General features: G+C 42.2%; 1 protein-coding gene across 7 annotated transcripts in view; it reads right to left on the bottom strand.

Moving 5' to 3' along the window:
- The window catches only part of map2 (microtubule associated protein 2), a 294,566-nt gene that overhangs the window by 237,623 nt on the left and 39,326 nt on the right, over positions 1-17,617 (bottom strand). The gene's annotated exons all lie outside the window — the stretch shown is intronic.

Raw genomic sequence — 17,617 nt, 5'->3', positions numbered from 1 at the left:
GAGGAGTCTGAGACAAGCCACCTAAAACAGCAATTATCTACTTCAGTCTTGCACATCATGTTCCCGATTTACTTACGATAAAATTGTACAGCAACATTTTGAAATTTAAGACCAACCAAATTGACTGCATTTTTGTTTTCATGGCACTATGGATTCATATACTCAATGTTCAAATGTAAAACATTTATTATTTATTATCTTGCTAAAAATTTATTAATTGTGTTGCCAATGTATCTCACATGGTTGAGTTGAGAAAGTATATGCAACATGTACAATAATTGTGGTGCATCAGATTCCAGGCACACGAACAACCATTGTATAATATTTCTGCAAATCCACACTAACCAGCTTGTTAGCACAATTGTCCACAAGCATAAAACACTTGCATAAAGGGATCTCTGCCAGTTGGCTTTCCTTTAAGAAGGTGGTTTCCACAAGCATGCACAAAGGCCAAAAGTTAATACCACAGATCACCATCATGGTTAAAATTAGTAAAAGATGAGTAGTCATACTACAGTGGTCATATTTTGCAATAACTTTTCAGCACTCAAGAAATAATCACTCTCTTGCAATGGAATTTTTTCCTTGCGAAGGAGCAGATATTTCAGTGGGAAAAAAACTGCAATTAATGCATGAAATTGGAGCCGATCCCTTCCACTCTTCCAATTCAACAAGAACTAGATTTTATATGTAAATATTAGATATATTATAACTATAAGCCAACTTCAATGGAAAATAATTACTTCTTAGTTGTGATGTATTTAGATTACTGGTATATTGCCCATATTATATTTCCTGGCACATTAGCTATGTCCAGAAATAATCCAAGATACTTACACACTTAATGTGTTTCTGGCATTGAGCTTTGACAGGATCAAGTCAACATGAGGTTTGACAGGATCAAGTCATTCAACAATGGTGTCAAAAGTCACAATTGATCCAGAAATATTTTTACATAAATGCAGCTGATTCTGCAGCAATGAAACTTTCTTCACTCCGCCTAAAATAATCCCAAAACACCAGCTAACATCCTTAAAAATCGACTACACTGGCCTTTCAGTCAGACTGCCTGATAAACGGTTACAATAGAAACAACAAAAATGAATTCAGTAGCTGCTTATTTGAAAAAGAAAAGATAATAATTTATTCTAAAAAGGAACTAGAAGTTAAAAAATAAAAGATAAATATGTTCAGACAAAAAATGCAAACAAAATGCCAAAAGAACTGGTATTACAAGAAATCTCAGAGGCCTGCTAATAGACACTAAGTTTTGATTTGTAATCAAATTCTTCATATGTTACTTTTTCCCAGTGCAAAAAAGCAAAGCGGTGTGGGTACCAAACGGTTCAGGCAGCATTCATAAAGGGAATGGACATTCGGAATGGACGTAAAGGAAAGGAAAATGTGTAACGTCAGGACCCTTCTTCAGGCTAATGAGAGTTGGGGGGGGGGGGGGGATAAAGCTGGAAGAGAGAGGTGGGGGTGGGACAAAACCGAGCAAGCGATAGGTGGGAACAGTTGACGGGAGTGATTGGCAGATGGATGAAGTAAGCAGAGCAGGCTAAAGGTGAAAGGGAGACAAAAAAGTGTCAGATAAGGAGAGAAGAAGAATGAATGAAATGCAAAACTTGAGAGGGGGATATGGGTGGCAGGGGAGCGCCCATATTTGTGCCTGGGAGATGAGCATACTAATTAGTAGAAAAGAACAAGATGACTTGGTTGGTGTGTGATTGCGGGGTAAATGTGTGTGCGGGATGGTGGGGTGAGAAAGGCACAGGAAAGAGAGAGGGTAGTGCGGGGTATTACTTAACATTAGATAAATCGTTGTTCATAGCATTGGGTTGTAAGCTACCCAAGTGGAATCTGAAATGCTGTTCTTGCATTTTGCATGTGGCCCTACTCTGACCATGGAGAAAGGCAAGGACAGAAAGGTAGAAATGGGAATGAGAGTGAAAATGGTTAGCAACTGGGAAATCCAGCAGTCCTTGGCGGACTGAACACACGTTCAACGAAACAGTCACCTAGGCAACACGATCTTGCTTATGTAAAGAGGTGCGTGTGAACTTCTATCTCACTTGGAAGAACTGATTGGATGGAGATGAGAGCGGAGATTCAGAGACAGGTGTTACATCTCCTGCGGTTGCAGAGAAAAGTGCCTGAAGAAGAGGTAGGTTCTTTGGGATGGGACGAGCGTATAAAGGAGTTAAGGAGAAAATCGCTTCTACAGAAAGCAGAGAGGGTAGAGATGGTAAATGTTTTTCTCAGTAAATTTTACGCTCGCTATCTCCAGTGGTAACACCTAAAATAGACGTAAAATGTCACAGTTTAAAATAATTAAACAAGGAATCTGCAGGACCAATGCACCACATGGTCAATATGAAACTCGTATCTTGATCATTCCTTTTCCAACTGTGATTCCCATTTCCTGATCACACCTGCCAGCATAACTCAATGACTGCCAGCATAACTCAATGACTCAATAACTCAATTTCTATGTCTATGTCTATGACTGGTTAGTGTAAAAGGGACTGTTGAGGTCAAATAAATATCTCAATTTGCTGTGGGAAGTATTTTAAATCCAAAATTAAAGGTATTAAAGGTATTAAAGGTATTTTATTGGTCACATTCACATACACCGAGGTGTAATGAAGTGAAATGCTTTTTGCCATTTTGCAGCACACAAAGAAAGAATACAGATATAACACCAATGAGAGTCTTAAACGCAAAGAACATCCCCCCACAATGGCTCCCACCATGAGGGAAGGCACAAAGTCCATGCCCCAACCCCAGTTCACCCCTAGTCGGGCCTATTGAGGCTTCAACAGTTGCCTCTACGGAGGCCCGATGTTCCCGGCCGTTCTCGCCGGGTGGTGGTGCTCCGGCGTCGGGAGAGTCCTCACAGCGGCATGGGAACCCTGGAACGGCCGCCTCCGTACTGGAGGCCGCGGCTTCCGAAGCCGACAAGGCCGCGCCGGTTGGAGCTCCACAACTGGCGATCTCGTCGCGAGATCCCAGGCTCCCGGTGTAAAGTTCGGCGCCGCCGCCCGCAGCTGGCCGCTCCACAGTCCCGCAGCTCCGCGATGTTTTACCCGGCGGTCTCAGCTCACCGGAGCTCCAGCGCGGCGACCCAGGCAAGGCATCGCCCGCTCCACGATAGCGCTCCTGCGCTGTGCCGCCGCCGAAGCCGAGGTTCTGGGCGGTCCGCGACAGGAAACGCCGCTCCAGGCCCGCTGGTAGGCCGCGAGGACGGGTCGAAGCTGCAGCCCGGAGAAAAGCTGCCTCTCCGACCAGGTAGGGACCCTGAAAGGCAGTTTCCCCCTCCCCCCCCCCCCCCCACACACAAAAAAGTCTAGACCTCCAAACAAAACACTTTAACTAACTAAAAATAAAAATAAAACGGTGAAAAGACAGACAACTGCTGGCTGGGCAGCCGTGCACAGGACAGCGCCCCCTTCGAGTACATCAGCACAATGACATTAAAACTCACAGTCAGACCAATGAAAACGAGGAAAAACACAGAATAAAAAGTCATTCTGATAATTTACTAAGTTAATAGCTTGCAATAAGGAAGAATACTTAGAAAAAAACATCACAGAGGACACAAGGAAAATCTGTTCCATGCCTAATAATTCTATCTGTCTGGAAACTGGGCTACATTGTGGTCTGACAGTTATACTAGTTTTTGGCACACAGACGTTTCAAAACAAATGTGCATTAAATTCCTATTGCAGGGTTAAAATTTTGGCCTATTATGTTGGTTCTGCTAAAATTGCTTATTTTTAAGTTCAAGACCAGATAAAAACTCGACCAGAAAACTATGCCCTTCTCTTTAATGTTGGGATTACATAGTTTTAAGTTAATGCGCTGATTTTCAAAATAAAACTGCATGAAATTGGCTTGTGTGTTCGCCAGAGTCAGTGTCATTACTCAAGAGACAAGTACATTGATGTATTAGAGCACAAGAGAAAATAAATATCCATTCCACTCACAGACCATCTTGCTATTTGATGATAATTTCCACGTGTTTGGCGGAACTTTTAGTCTCGTTCAAAATTTGATAAAGAATCTTTGGTCTAATTTGGGATTAAGGCAGGCCCTTCGGCTCAACTCTTCCAACAAAGATGCCGAATATAAGCTAGTCCCATTTGTTGTGTTTGACCGAAATCCCTCTAAATTTTCCCTATCCATGCACCTGTCCAAGCGTCTTTTAAATGTTCGAGGTAGGATATAGAGGCTTTGAAGAGGTTCACCAGGAAGCTGCTGAGATTAGAGCGTATTAACTAAAGAGTTAGATACACCTGGATTGTTTTCTCTGGAGCGGAGGCTGAGAGGCAATCTGTAGAATTATACAACATTCTGAGAGGCATGGATAGGGTTGAGGGGCAGAGTCTTTTTCTCCGGGTAGAAATATCAAATACTACGGAGCATAGCTTTAAAGTGAGAGTGGGAATGTTCAAAGGAGATTTATGAGGCAATCTTCGGTTTACGCCAGCATCTACACTTCCTTCTTACACCTTATTGTGCATTTAAAGAGGAAATGTATTCTACCGAATTGACAATTAACTAAATTTTGGAAATGATATAGAGGTTCATCTGATGTGCTGCCATTAAATCCTTTACTGAAACTGTCTTGTATAATCATTGCATGATCCAAGTGGAATTTTTTGCTGGTTTAATGTTAATCTCTTTACCATTAGTGTATCTTCTTACATGATGTTTTCTAGATTACCTCTTCCTGGCAATTCAAAGCACGGAATTGGAGAGATTGATATAAACGCCTGCATCATTAACGCATTGTACCGAGCCACTGTTTTAGTTCCTATCACCACCAAGACTGAAACGCCTGCTAATCAGGATATTGTGGTTTCAAATTTGAATTTTAAGAAAATCAGAAATGCAGCAAACATTTAGCAGGGCAGGCTGCATGAAAGGAAAGGGAAGTGCAGGGAGTGCAGCGTAGGTTTACAAGGTTAATTCCCGGGATGGTGGGACTGTCATATGCTGAGAGAATGGAGCGGCTGTGCTTGTACACTTTGGAGTTTAGAAGGATGAGAGGGTTCTTATTGAAACATATCAGATTGTTAAGGGTTTGGACTCGCTAGAGGCAAGAAACATGTTCCCGATGTTGGGGGAGTCCAGAACCAGGGGCCACAGTTTAAGAATAAGGGGTAAGCCATTTAGAACGGAGACAAGGAAACACTTTTTCCCCACAGAGAGTTGTGAGTCTGTGGAATTCTCTTCCTCAGAGGGTGGTGGAGGCCGGTTCTCTGGATACTTTCAAGAGAGAGCAAGATAGGGCTCTTTAAGATAGCGGAGTCAGGGGATACGGGGAGAAGGCAGGAACGGGGTACTGATTGGGGATGATCAGCCATGATCACATTGAATGGCGGTGCTGGCTCGAAGGGCCGAACGTCCTACTCCTGCACCTATTGTCTATTGGAAACAGTGAAAGGTGCAGTTTGGCCATCCGTCATTAGACTGGGGAGGAGAGAAAACAAGTTACTTTTCTGTAGAAGGGGGCAAGGGGAGGGGGGAGATGTGTGGTGCATTTTCTGTGATAGAGTGAAACCAGATGATTTAATGAGGCAGCTAAATAGCAGTCTAAATTAGATTGTGCACTCCGACAGCACTTCCATCTGTCCCTTCTGCTTCGTTTTATTGTTGGATTTTATAGAGTTGAAGATAATTTAAAAATGCGTGCTTCTACAGTTCTGAAACACTGACAACTAGCACATTTTGGTTGATGTGGCGAACAGCAACTAAAGCCACCACAGTTCAACCTGTCTCTCGTCAGCATTTAATGAAGATTTTCAGATTCCTGAAGATTTAAAGATTTGGCTGCATGTTCAAATTTCATCCCTCAGTTACAGATGGTAGATGGTTGCACACCAGGATTGGCAAACAAGGATTTCCATCTCCTAACGCCACTAGACTTACATCAGCTAATATGATGTCAATACTAAACATAACAAGTCACAAATCACTCCTCACCAAGCCTCCTGCATTCATAAGGTCATAAGTGATAGGAGCAGAATTAAGCCATTTGGCCCATCACGTCTGCCATTCAATCATGGCTGATCTGTCTTTCCCTCTTTACCCCATTCTTCTGCCTTCTCCCCATAACCCCTGACACTCATACTAATCAAGAATCTATCTATCTCTGCCTTGACTTGGCCTCCACATCCTTCTGAGGCAATGAATTCCACAGGTTCACCACCCTCTGGCTAAAGAAATTCCTCCTCATCTCCTTCCTAAAGGACCATCCTTTAATTCTGAGACTATGAGCTCTGGTCCTAGACTCCCCCAGTAGTGGAAACATCCTCTCCACATCCACTCTATCCAGGCCTTTCACTATTTGGTAAGTTTCCATGAGGTCCCCCCTCAACCTTCTAAACTCCAGCAAGTACAGGCCCAGTGACGTCAAATGCTCATCAGATGTTAACCCACTCATTCCTGGGGTTATTCTCTAAAACCTCCTCTTAACCCGCTCCAGTGCCAGCACATCCTTCCTCAGATATGGGGCCCAAAAATGCTTACAATACTCCAAATGCAGTCTGACCAGCGCCTTATAGAGCCTCAGCATTCAAGCTGTAACTGTAACCAACCAGTCTTTGATTCCTCCATGAAATAGTTTTGTTTTAAACACCCGTACAGAGTAAATCTGACCCAGCAGGATGCATTTGACAACATATTGAGACAGAAGGAAGTAAACACTCGAGACTTGAGAGACTAAACAGATGCAGGTGGACCAAAAGGGCTCTTCATTTTACTTTTTGTTTTGAAAAAACTTGATTTGATATTTTGTAATTTGAATATGTCTTCACGTTTGTACATAAAATTAACACTTTTTTTTAAATCACTTTTTGAACTGACATATTTTGTGTGGAAAAAATGACAGTTCTAATGACATGCATTTCTTAGCTTTGATGCTGCAGAAGTCCGATTATTCTGAAAATTAAAATCTTCACTTACAACTTTACCTCAATTGCCTATTTAAAACGTCCAATTTCTGAGAAGAAAAGAGCAAGGTGGGGAGTCTCAGTAATTAAATATTTGGAAACATTTGAGTTAAAGGGAAGCATCAGAACCCAGCAGGAAGCATTCCGTGACCTTTAAAGACAAAAGGAAGGAAATTATCAAGGCTCGAGATTATACTGCAAGACCTTTGAATGTGAATGTTTGCAAGAGGACTGGAGAGCAGCCTATGCAGCAATCATGTTCAGAAAGGATTCATCCAAGTAATTACAAACCAGATAACTTGACATCTGAAGAAGACAAAATTACACACTCCTTAATTACCATACATGTAGATGGGGAAAACAACTAAATTCACAAAATGGCTTGAGAAGCCCTTCTGATGTCTTTGAGGAAGAAATATAAGAGAATGTCAAAATATAGACTCTAAGAAATCTTTTGACAATGAACCACATGTAAAGTTAAAAGGAGTTTAAAAGATGTAGAATTAAAAGGCCCCAAAACTCGGTGAGAAGGATGAAATCAGAGCAAGAGTTAAAGGCCTCATTTTTTTGTGTGTTCTGGTTGGAAGTCACAAGATGTCATTCTTCCAGTGTCCTTTGGAAATATGAATATTGGGCTGGTTTGAGTAATGAGAAAATGAGCAAACTATGTTGAAATAGAAATAGTTAATTCTTTTATGATCAAAGAAAAGCAGAGATGGTGTCATGAATTAAAATCGGCCAGATGGGATTAAATATCTGCAAACAAAAGCATTAAAAAACAAGAACATTTTGATAAAATAAATCAGTACATGCTTTAAAGGGAGGCAGACTGATTGATGTGGAATACCAGAGAGTAATGCACAGGCTCAAGACACCAAAGGTAGCATCTCTGTTTGAGGTTCTTTAAGTAAAATTCCAGATGCTTTTCACAAATTATAAAATACAAAGGACAATATAAGAACACAGTAAACGTTAATTAAAGTAGAGTGTGTTGCAATGGCAGTACTTTACAAGGAGAGTTCAGGTCTTGCCTAATAGTCACTTGGTTCATTTAGATGAGGACAGTGCCAATGTTGAGGCAACTTGATTGCAGCCTACAAAACTATTAAAAAGCTGTACAGCATACTGACTAATGCACTATTGCAATGTTACAGCACCAGGACTTTGAGTACAATTTATGAAAGGCAGCAATGTATATGGTGTTTCTAATTACTGAGGCTCTGGAATATATTGTTGGCTGCTCTAGTGGATGTTGTCTCTCATAAGAGTGATAGAGTGATACAGTGGGGAAACAGGCCCTTCAGCCCAACTCACCCTCACCAGCCAACAATGTCCCAGCTACACTAGTCCCACTTGCCTGAGCTTGGTCCATATCCCTCCAAACCTGTCCTATCCATGTGCCTGTCTAACTGTTTCTTAAACGATGAGATAGTCCTCGCCTCAACTACCTCATCTGGCAGCTTGTTCCATACACCCACAACCCTTTGTGTGAAAAGGTTACCCCTCAGATTCCTATTAAATCTTTTCTCCTTCACCTTGAATCGATGTCCACTGGTCCTTGATTCCCCTACTCTGGATATCTACCTGATATTCCTCTCATGATCTTATACACCACTATAAGATCACCTCTTATCCTCCTGCGCTCCATACTCAACCTCTCCTTATATCTCACACCCTCTAGTCCTGGCAATATCCTCGTAAATCTGTTCTGAACCCTTTCAAGCTTGAAAATATCTTTCCTATAACATGGTGCCCAGAACTGAACACAATATTCTAAATGCAGTCTTAACCAACGTCTTATACAACTGCAACATGACTTCCCAATTTCTATACTCAATACTCTGTCTGATGCAAGCCAAAGTGCCAAAAGCCTTTTTGACCACATTATCTACCCGCAACTTGACCTTCAAGGAACTATGCACCTGTACTCCTAGATCACTCCGATCTACAACACTACCAAGACGGCCTACCATTTACTATGTAGATCCTGCCCTTGTTCGACGTCCCAAAAAACAACACTCTGCATTAACTTCCATCAACCTTTCCGCCACCCACCTGGCCAATCGATCCAGATCCTTCTGCAATCATTCACAACCATCTTCACCATCTGCAAAACCACCCACTTTTGTATCAGCTAACTTGCAAATCTTTTCCTGTATGTTCTCAGCCAAATCATTGATGTAGATGACCAACAGTAATGGGCCCAGCACCGAACCCTGGGGCACACCACCAGTCACAGTCTGAGAAGCAACCTTCCGCCATCACCCTCTGCGTAAATTTTCTATCCATTCAGCTATCTCTCCTTGGATCCCATGTGATCTAACCTTCCAGAGCAGCCTACCATGCGGAACCTTGTCGAACGCCTTACTGAGATCCATGTACACAACATCTACAGCTCTGCCTTTATCAACCTTTTTGGTCACGTCTTCAAAAAAATCAATCAGATTTGTGAGACACGACCTCCCACGTACAAAACCATGCTGACTATCCCTAATCTGCCCTTGCCCATCCAAATGCCTGTATAACCTATCCCTCAGAATACTCTCCAGTAATTTACAGATTACAGATGTTAAGCTCACCAGCCTATAGTTTCCAGCATTTTCCCTGCAGCCCTTCTTGAAAAGAGGCACATTTGCCACCCTCTCATCTTCCAGCACCTCTCCTGTATTTAAGGATGACTCGTAAATTTGAACCAGGGCTTCTGCAATTTCCTCTCTGTTTTCCCGCAATGTCCTCGGATATATCTTATCATGCCCTGGTGATTTGTCTACCTTCATACACGACAGCACCTTCAGTACTTATTCTACAGTAACCCTGACTTCCAGTGACTGCTCCAAGTTCCTCCGTCCTACTGTCTTTCTCCTTGGTAAATACAGAGGAGAAATACTCATTGAGGACCTTGCCCATCTCCTGTGGCTCTACACAGAGGTGACCGCTTTGATTCCTGAGAGGTCCCACTCTCTCTCTAGTTACCCTTTCCCCCTTATGTATTTGTAAAATCTTTTGGGATTGTCCTTAACGCTACCCGCCAGAGCTGTCTTCTGGCCCCTTTTTGCCCTTCTGATCTCCTTTTTTAATTTACTCCTTAGCTCCCGAAACTCCTACTGGAATACACTTGATCCCAATTGCCTAAACCCATCCCATGCATCCTTCTTGTTTTTGACCAACATCTCAATTTCCCTCGTCAGCCAAGCTTCCTTACGTTTACCTGCTTTGCCCTTCACTCTAATGGGGGCGTACACATCCTGAGCTTTTGTCAGCACACTTTTAAAAACATCCCACTTGGCCGATGTTCCTTTCCTCTCAAATAACCTGCTCCAGTCAACTTGAACGAGACCTTCTCTTATACCCTCAAGTTGGCCTTACCCCGGTTGAGCATTTTAACACGTGGACCCTCTCTATCCCTATCCATAACTATCTTCAACCTAATCGAACTGTGGTCACTGGTCCCAAAAGGCTCCTCCACACACACTTCATTAACTTGCCCATCCCAATTTCCCAATACTAGATCCAGTGTTACCCTCTCACGTGTGGGGGCCTCCACATACTGCTTGAGAAAACTCTCCTGAACACTTTTGAGGAATTGAACCCCATCTGAACCCTTCACACTATGATTTTCCTAGTCTATATTGGGAAAGTTAAAATCCCCAACTACAACAACCTGATTTGACCTGCAGTTGTTTGCAATCTCCTGGCATATTTGTTCTTCTAATTCCCGTTGACTATTCGAGGGTATGTAGTACACCCCCAACAAGGTGATCATCCCTTTCTTGTTCCTCAGCTCCACCCATAGAGCCTCACTAGACGAACCGTCCGTAATGTCACCTCTGAACACAGCCGTGACATTCTCCTTAACCAACAATGCAACCCCCCCCACCTCTTTTCCCCTCACCCCTGTTTCTCCTGAAGCTCCTGTACCCCGGAACATTGAGCTGCCAGTCCTGCCCCTCTCTTAACCAGGTTTCAGTCATGGCTACAACGTCCCAGTCGCTCGTACCTATCCATGCCTTAAGCTCATCTGCCTTACCCGTCAGGCCCCTTGCATTAAAATACATGCTGTTGAAACCAACCCTCCTTCCTCGCTCTCCGCCTTTCACCTGCCTATTGTGTCCACTAACCTTTCCCACACCACCCTCCATACCAACTTCGAGCCTCCCACGTGCCTCTGTCCTGTATGAAATCCCACCCCCCTGCCAATCTAGTTTAAACCCTCCCGTGTAACATTAGTGAACCTGCCCGCTAGGATGTTGGTCCCCCTCCAGTGCAACCCGTCCCTTTTATACAAGTCACCCCTGCCCCGGAAGAGATCCCAATAATCCAGAAATCCGAATCCCTGCCCCCTGCACCAACTCCTCAGCCACACATTCATATCCTCTATCTTCCTATTCTTACCTTCACTAACACGAGGTACTGGAAGCAACCCTGAGATAACTACCCATGCAGGTCATGCTCTTCAGTCTTCTATCCAATTCCATAAATTCTTGTTGCAGAACATCCTTCTTCTTCCGACCTGTGCCAACGTTTGTGCCACCATACACACCAACCTCCGGCTGCTCCCCCTCACTCTTGAGGATGCCGTGCAGCATCTCCGAGATGTCCTGGACCCTGGCACCAAGGAGGTAACACACCATCCTGGAGTCTCGCCTGCAGCCGCAGAATCCCCTGTCCGCACCTCTGATGATGGAGTCTCTCACCACTACAGCTATGCCTGACATCACTCTTCCCAGTTGAGCCTCGGCACCAGGGTTGGAAACACAGCCCTAGCTACCACTCAATCTTGTTGTGTCATCCGCTCCCAAGAGGGTCACCTGTTTTCAGTAGGTACACCCACCGGGGTCTCCTGCACTCCACGTCTACTCCTCTTTCTCACAGTCACCAACCTTACTTCTTCCTGTGTCCTTGATGTGACAATCTCACTCTAAGTCTTGTCCAGGAACCTCTCGTTTTCCCGGATGGCCCGGAGGTCATCCAACTGCGGCTCCAGTTCCCCAACGCGTTCATTCAGGAGCTGCACCTGGACACAATTTCTGCAGGTGTGGTTTCCAGAAGTTCCAGCGGTGTCCCTGACTTCCCACATCCTGTAGGAAACTCACTGCACCAACTTGCCTGCCATTTCTTCAGTGGACAAAAAAAATCACAAATCTCAAATCAGGTGTAACCTCCTTGCCTCAGCCTCCTCACTGAAGACTCTTGGCGACTTTGGGGCTCCTTTTAAATCTTCTTTCCCTCTGACACCTACTTCCAGCCAATATTCGCTCTCTCTGCTTCTGGCTGCTGCTTCTCTCCTACCTTTTAGGAGTTGAACCAATTCTGACTGGGCTAGAGGTTACGTTATGTAAAAACTAAGCGTGATCCTGGATAATATTCATAAATCTAATTTCCGGAATTGATTCCCATCAGCTCAGGGTACTGGAAATTAATTTATCCTGGATGACATAGAAACATGAAAGATAGATGCAGGAGGAGGCCTTTCGGCCCTTTGAGGCAGCACCGCCATTCATTGTGTTCCTGGCTGATTTGGTTACGTAATGTAACCTCTAGTCCAATCAGAATTAATTTTCCAGAGTAAGTGTGCCTCTAATTGACACCAAAAGGCTTTATGATCTAGCCCTGGAGATTACAAGTGCAGGAAATGTTTAGACATACAATTCACAATATCAGGACATTTGAGGCAGGTTTAAGAACCAGCTGTGTAGGAAGGAACTGCAGATGCTGGTTTATACCGAAGATAGACACAAAATGCTGAAGTAACTCAGCGGGACAGGCAGCATCTCTGGAGAGAAGGAATGGGTGACGTTTCAGATCGAGACCCTTCTTCAGACTTCTTAAGGACCAGCTGGTCTTTTCCTTCCTAGTAACGGCCATGCACAGACGAGCAAATAACACATTTTTTGACTAGTAGGGACATTTTGTGAAATAAAATACAGATTTTGAAGCAAATAGAACTGTTTATTAAGAAAGCATGACACGTGGTGATCATAAGTAATATATCCACCTTTTTCTTAAAATATGGGATCTAGAATGAGAGAAATTAAAGATTAACTGAGAGATTTTGATGGAAGACAATTGGACAATACAGCTAGGATACCAGAAATGTCTACCCAGATAGCAAAAACATAAATGCCAAATCATATGGCATCTGTGGAAAGAGAAATTCAATTCTGAGGAAGGACTGCTGAACAGAAGCATTAACTGGTTTCTTCTTCCACAGGCTGTTTCTTCCAGCATTTGTCTTTATTTCAGATCTCAGAATATACAGATTTATTCGTTTTCCCCTCGCAGGTAGCAGTTGAGGCCAAAGAATCTCAACTTTACATAACATCAAATATGGAAATTAAGGAAAAGGGGAGAGGTATAAAAGGGGAAAAGGGTGGGTAGATAGGACTAGAACAACCTGCATCCAGAGCAAATCAACACTGGTTGAGCCAAATGGTCCATGTCCAACTTTTTAAAGTCTAAGTATTTCTATGTCTCCATTATTCAAGGGGCAAAATACTGCTGAAGAACCTTTTATTACCTCTTTAACTTGGCCTTAGTTTTGGACTGAATAGAGTGTAAATATAGTCAAGGATTATGTTTGCTACCAGTCATTCCATACTACAGATGAACGTAATGAGAAGATTGTCCACTGCCAAGTTTTGGTCCCTTGTGATTTTTAAACTACTACACATTCAGATATGGAGGACGATATGACCATCTCAGAACATACGTCAACAAAGGATCAACTGACACAATCTATGTAAATGTAATTGCAATCCATTTCCGTCCACTAAGTTCTTGTTTGTTAGACAATTTAATATCTCATGCCATAACATTGTTCTGGATTTATAGAAACTTAACAAATGAGGGGACCCAGCATAAATTCTTAGGCATCCCCTATTGAGACAGCCTCATCATTCATCAGAACGACATCTGTGATTGCAACGGACTCGAAGAAAAAAAAATAAAAAAATTCATTAGTAGACTATTCGCACAAGGAAAAAAAAAGTATATTCATAACGTTGGCTACATTTCTTTCATGATTAATTTGAGTATATTTCTCCATCTGATATCCTCTTTAAAAAGAAATGAATGCATTTTTTTGAGGTCATTTACCTGGATCTGCATGAACCCTTTCTAGCTCAACATTCATTATTTCCCTCAGAAAGTGTACGTTTCACGGCATTATAATTACTCTATAAATTGGAGGTTTCCCATTTCTTTTCTCGTAAGAAATTTGAAAATAGCACATCGCATTACCATCATCCTCAAATGAACAACAATTCCATGCATTAGATTATATATGACAGGCATGTAAACCAACAAGGTGCAATTCCCCCCCACTCTACGCAACCTATCAGATGCAGCACAATACTGATTTATATTAAAGATAGACACAAAATGCTGGAGTAACTCAGCAGGATAGGCAGCATCTCTGGATAGACAGAATGGGTGACGTTTTGGGTCGAGACTCTTCTTCAGGGGAGAGGGAGACACAGAGAGCAGCTGCCTGTCCCTGCTGAGATACTTCAGCATTTTGTATCTATCTTTGGTGTAAACCAGCATCTGCAGTTCCTTCCTACTCATTTTGTCTGCCTACTTTGAAGAAGTTCTCCTCCTCTCTCCGATGACAGTTCTGCAACATTCTCTCTCGCTGCTCTCTGTTTCGGACTCTCAGTCTGAAGAAGGGTCTTGAACCGAAACATCACTCATTCCTTCTCCCCAGAGATGCTGCCTTGCCCGCTGAGTTACTCCAGCACTTTGTGTCTACCTTCGGTGTAAACCAGCATTATAGACACAAAATGCTGGAGTAACTCAGTGGGACAGGCAGCATCTCTGGAGAGAAGGAATGGGTGACGTTTCGGATCTGAGACTCACTGATTTATATTGCTTAATAACGAAGCATTGACATTTTAAAAAAAATGCCCTCCCACCAACATCCTCTAATGCTCAAATTCTCATCCGTAGACTGTTTGCCTTGCAAGCTGATAATGAATCTCTCATATTTATGTGGTCTAGTGAAATCTGCCCTCACCTACCTCGTCTTTTCTAAGTCATAAAAACAAACCGCTTGAAACACTCAGCACATCAAACAATATCTGTGGGGGGAAAAAAACGTAAGTTAAAATGTCAGGTCAAAGACATTTCCTCAGAACTGGGAAAAAGCTAATGCAACTTAGCTTGATGTTGTAGAAAGCATGGATGAATAATGGAGGAAGAATGGAATATCTTGGAGAGAATAAGGTCAGGGTTGTCATGAGGGATTAACTGTAGTTGAATTCATCTGGTTGATCAACAACTTATCCCCATGGCTAAATGATCTCATCTATCAAAGAGGGTAGACAAAAATACTGGAGAAACTCAGCAGGAGAGGCAGCATCTATGAAGCGAAGGAAATAAGCGATGTTTCGGCGACATACCAAAGATATTCAGCAACCACCATCTCTGCATATTAAAATTAATTTGCATTCTCCTTCTCAGTTCTGACTAAACACCTTGGCCCGAAACATTAATTCTGCTTCTTTTTCTACAGGTGAATGTTTTGCAGCATTTTCTAATTTTATTTCTCATTTCCAGCACCTGTAGGTTTTTGATTTTTGGTCCCAACAATGTATCGAGTATTCTGAGACTTATTTTATCCCCGAAACACAGCCATGTTTCTGTTGGTGGTCCACTGGACATTCAACCACAAACAAACCTGTTCAGCTAGCATTTGTTAAATTGTTCTTATCAGAGAAGTCATTAACAACGTTGATATAGCAATCGCAAGACAAGTTACTGACAATCGCGACCATTTTTCTTACATAGGTTATATCAAGCTAAAGTTAGTACTTAGACATGAGTACAAGTAATCATTTGTGGTAAAGACAGACAGAAAATGCTGAGTAACCTAACAGGTCAGGCAGCATCTCTGGAGAAAAGGAATAGGTGATGCTTCGGGTTGAGACTCGTCTTCAGACTGCTTACGTTACATGATTAGGGTAGTTGGTGAGCACCAGTGATGGCACTGACTACTTGCAAATTCACAAGACAGCAGTAACAAAACATCAGTATCAGATTATCACCTTACAAAGGACAAACCATCTTCTTTCTGCACACTCTGAAGCAAGGGTTGGAAATGGTTTTCAATAAAAATGAACTCAACAGTCTCATAAACCCGACAATCGTTCAGCTCTGTGATCAGACCTCACAAGCTAAGCCTGTAAACTATATTTGGTAAAATGATGGCTGTTGTTTCTTTTCATTTATCAGGTCTGCCATAAGAAAATTTAAAGACTAAAGCGACCAAAACAATTTCATTAACAAATATGAAATTGTTATTAAAATGTTTTCCTGAAATGCATGCCTTTGCAATGTCCAAACCGTTCATGTGATCCTTTCATATGTGTGTGGAAATGATATTCTGATTAGCAATTTTAATTACAAGGTGGACATTTAAAATAGATAAGAATACCTTGGCAGTCGATCTGTCATTGGATCCAAGATTCAAAAACTTGCGCTTGTTGCTCTTTTAAATCATAAACAATTAGTGTTAAAGTTTGTTTGCTTGATTATCATCCTTTTCAAGTTCTCCCTTTGCATTTCACAATTATAATTACAGGTTAAAAAACTGTTTGCTTAAAGTTTATTCTAGCTCAGCCAATCTGATATCAGTTAACAATATCTAATTTTTATAAAACTTTCCATTGAAAGAGCGACTGCAATGGAGACAAATTCATAATTTGCAATGCAACAACTGAACTTGCAAACTGTTTTAAGTTTCTTTCATGGCCAACCTCATGAAATGCAGCCAAACAATGTTACATCTGCAATCCCTGGGGAAATCTGAAGGGCAACGCATAACCAACACTCAAAAGTAATTGTACAAAAGCCAAAGAACATTTATATGCAAAGCACAGCAGGGGGACGTAAACGCTCAGTCTCACTGCACTATGTTTAAATATCACTAAACTTTACCATTTACCAATCGTTGAATTTAAACAAAACTATGGAGACCAATATTCAAAATAAGCAGAGCTTATTTTCTGCTTTTGGTACTGCTGCACATTCTAAACTGCAATATAAAGAAAATCTAGCCTTGGATTAAAATGAAAGCTGCTTTGTTAGCTCTACATATCTGCAATTTAAAGCTCTGCTTTAACACACAAAATAAATGGATCCAATTATATAAATGTAAGTGGAAATGTCTACAGATGGCAGTCACAATTAAAGCGTAGCTATTTAATTATTCCCATAGAAGTTTACAAGAATTTAATAATTCCCCCCCCCCCCCCCCCCCCCCCCCCCCCCAATGCTAATGGAGTCACAACACTTGCCTGGAAGATCAACATTTTCTGGAGCGACCGCAGCAACATACACCATTCACTTAAAACTTTATTTCACATGGTCTCAGATTCCTTGACCATGATCAGAGCTTCCAACACCCCCCCCCCCCCCCAAATTGTCTTCAACACATTAACATCCACCAAGTCATCCAATCTGCTACCAAACTTTGGTCCCTCCAGGCTCCACCATTTTACTGATCGCATGGTTGCCCACTGATGTACCACCAGACCCTGCAAACTCCGACTGACAAGATATATCATTCAATATCAAGTACCATTCACCACTGCAACTTTCATTGATGCACATTAGCCTACACAGTAGTTAGAGACAAAATGCTGGAAAAACTCAGCAGA

Source organism: Amblyraja radiata, chromosome 7 (genome assembly GCF_010909765.2).
Source record: "Amblyraja radiata isolate CabotCenter1 chromosome 7, sAmbRad1.1.pri, whole genome shotgun sequence".
Lineage (NCBI taxonomy): Eukaryota > Metazoa > Chordata > Chondrichthyes > Rajiformes > Rajidae > Amblyraja > Amblyraja radiata.
The sequence above is the reverse complement of the archived record's forward strand: the minus strand, read 5'-3'. Positions and strand labels throughout refer to the sequence as shown.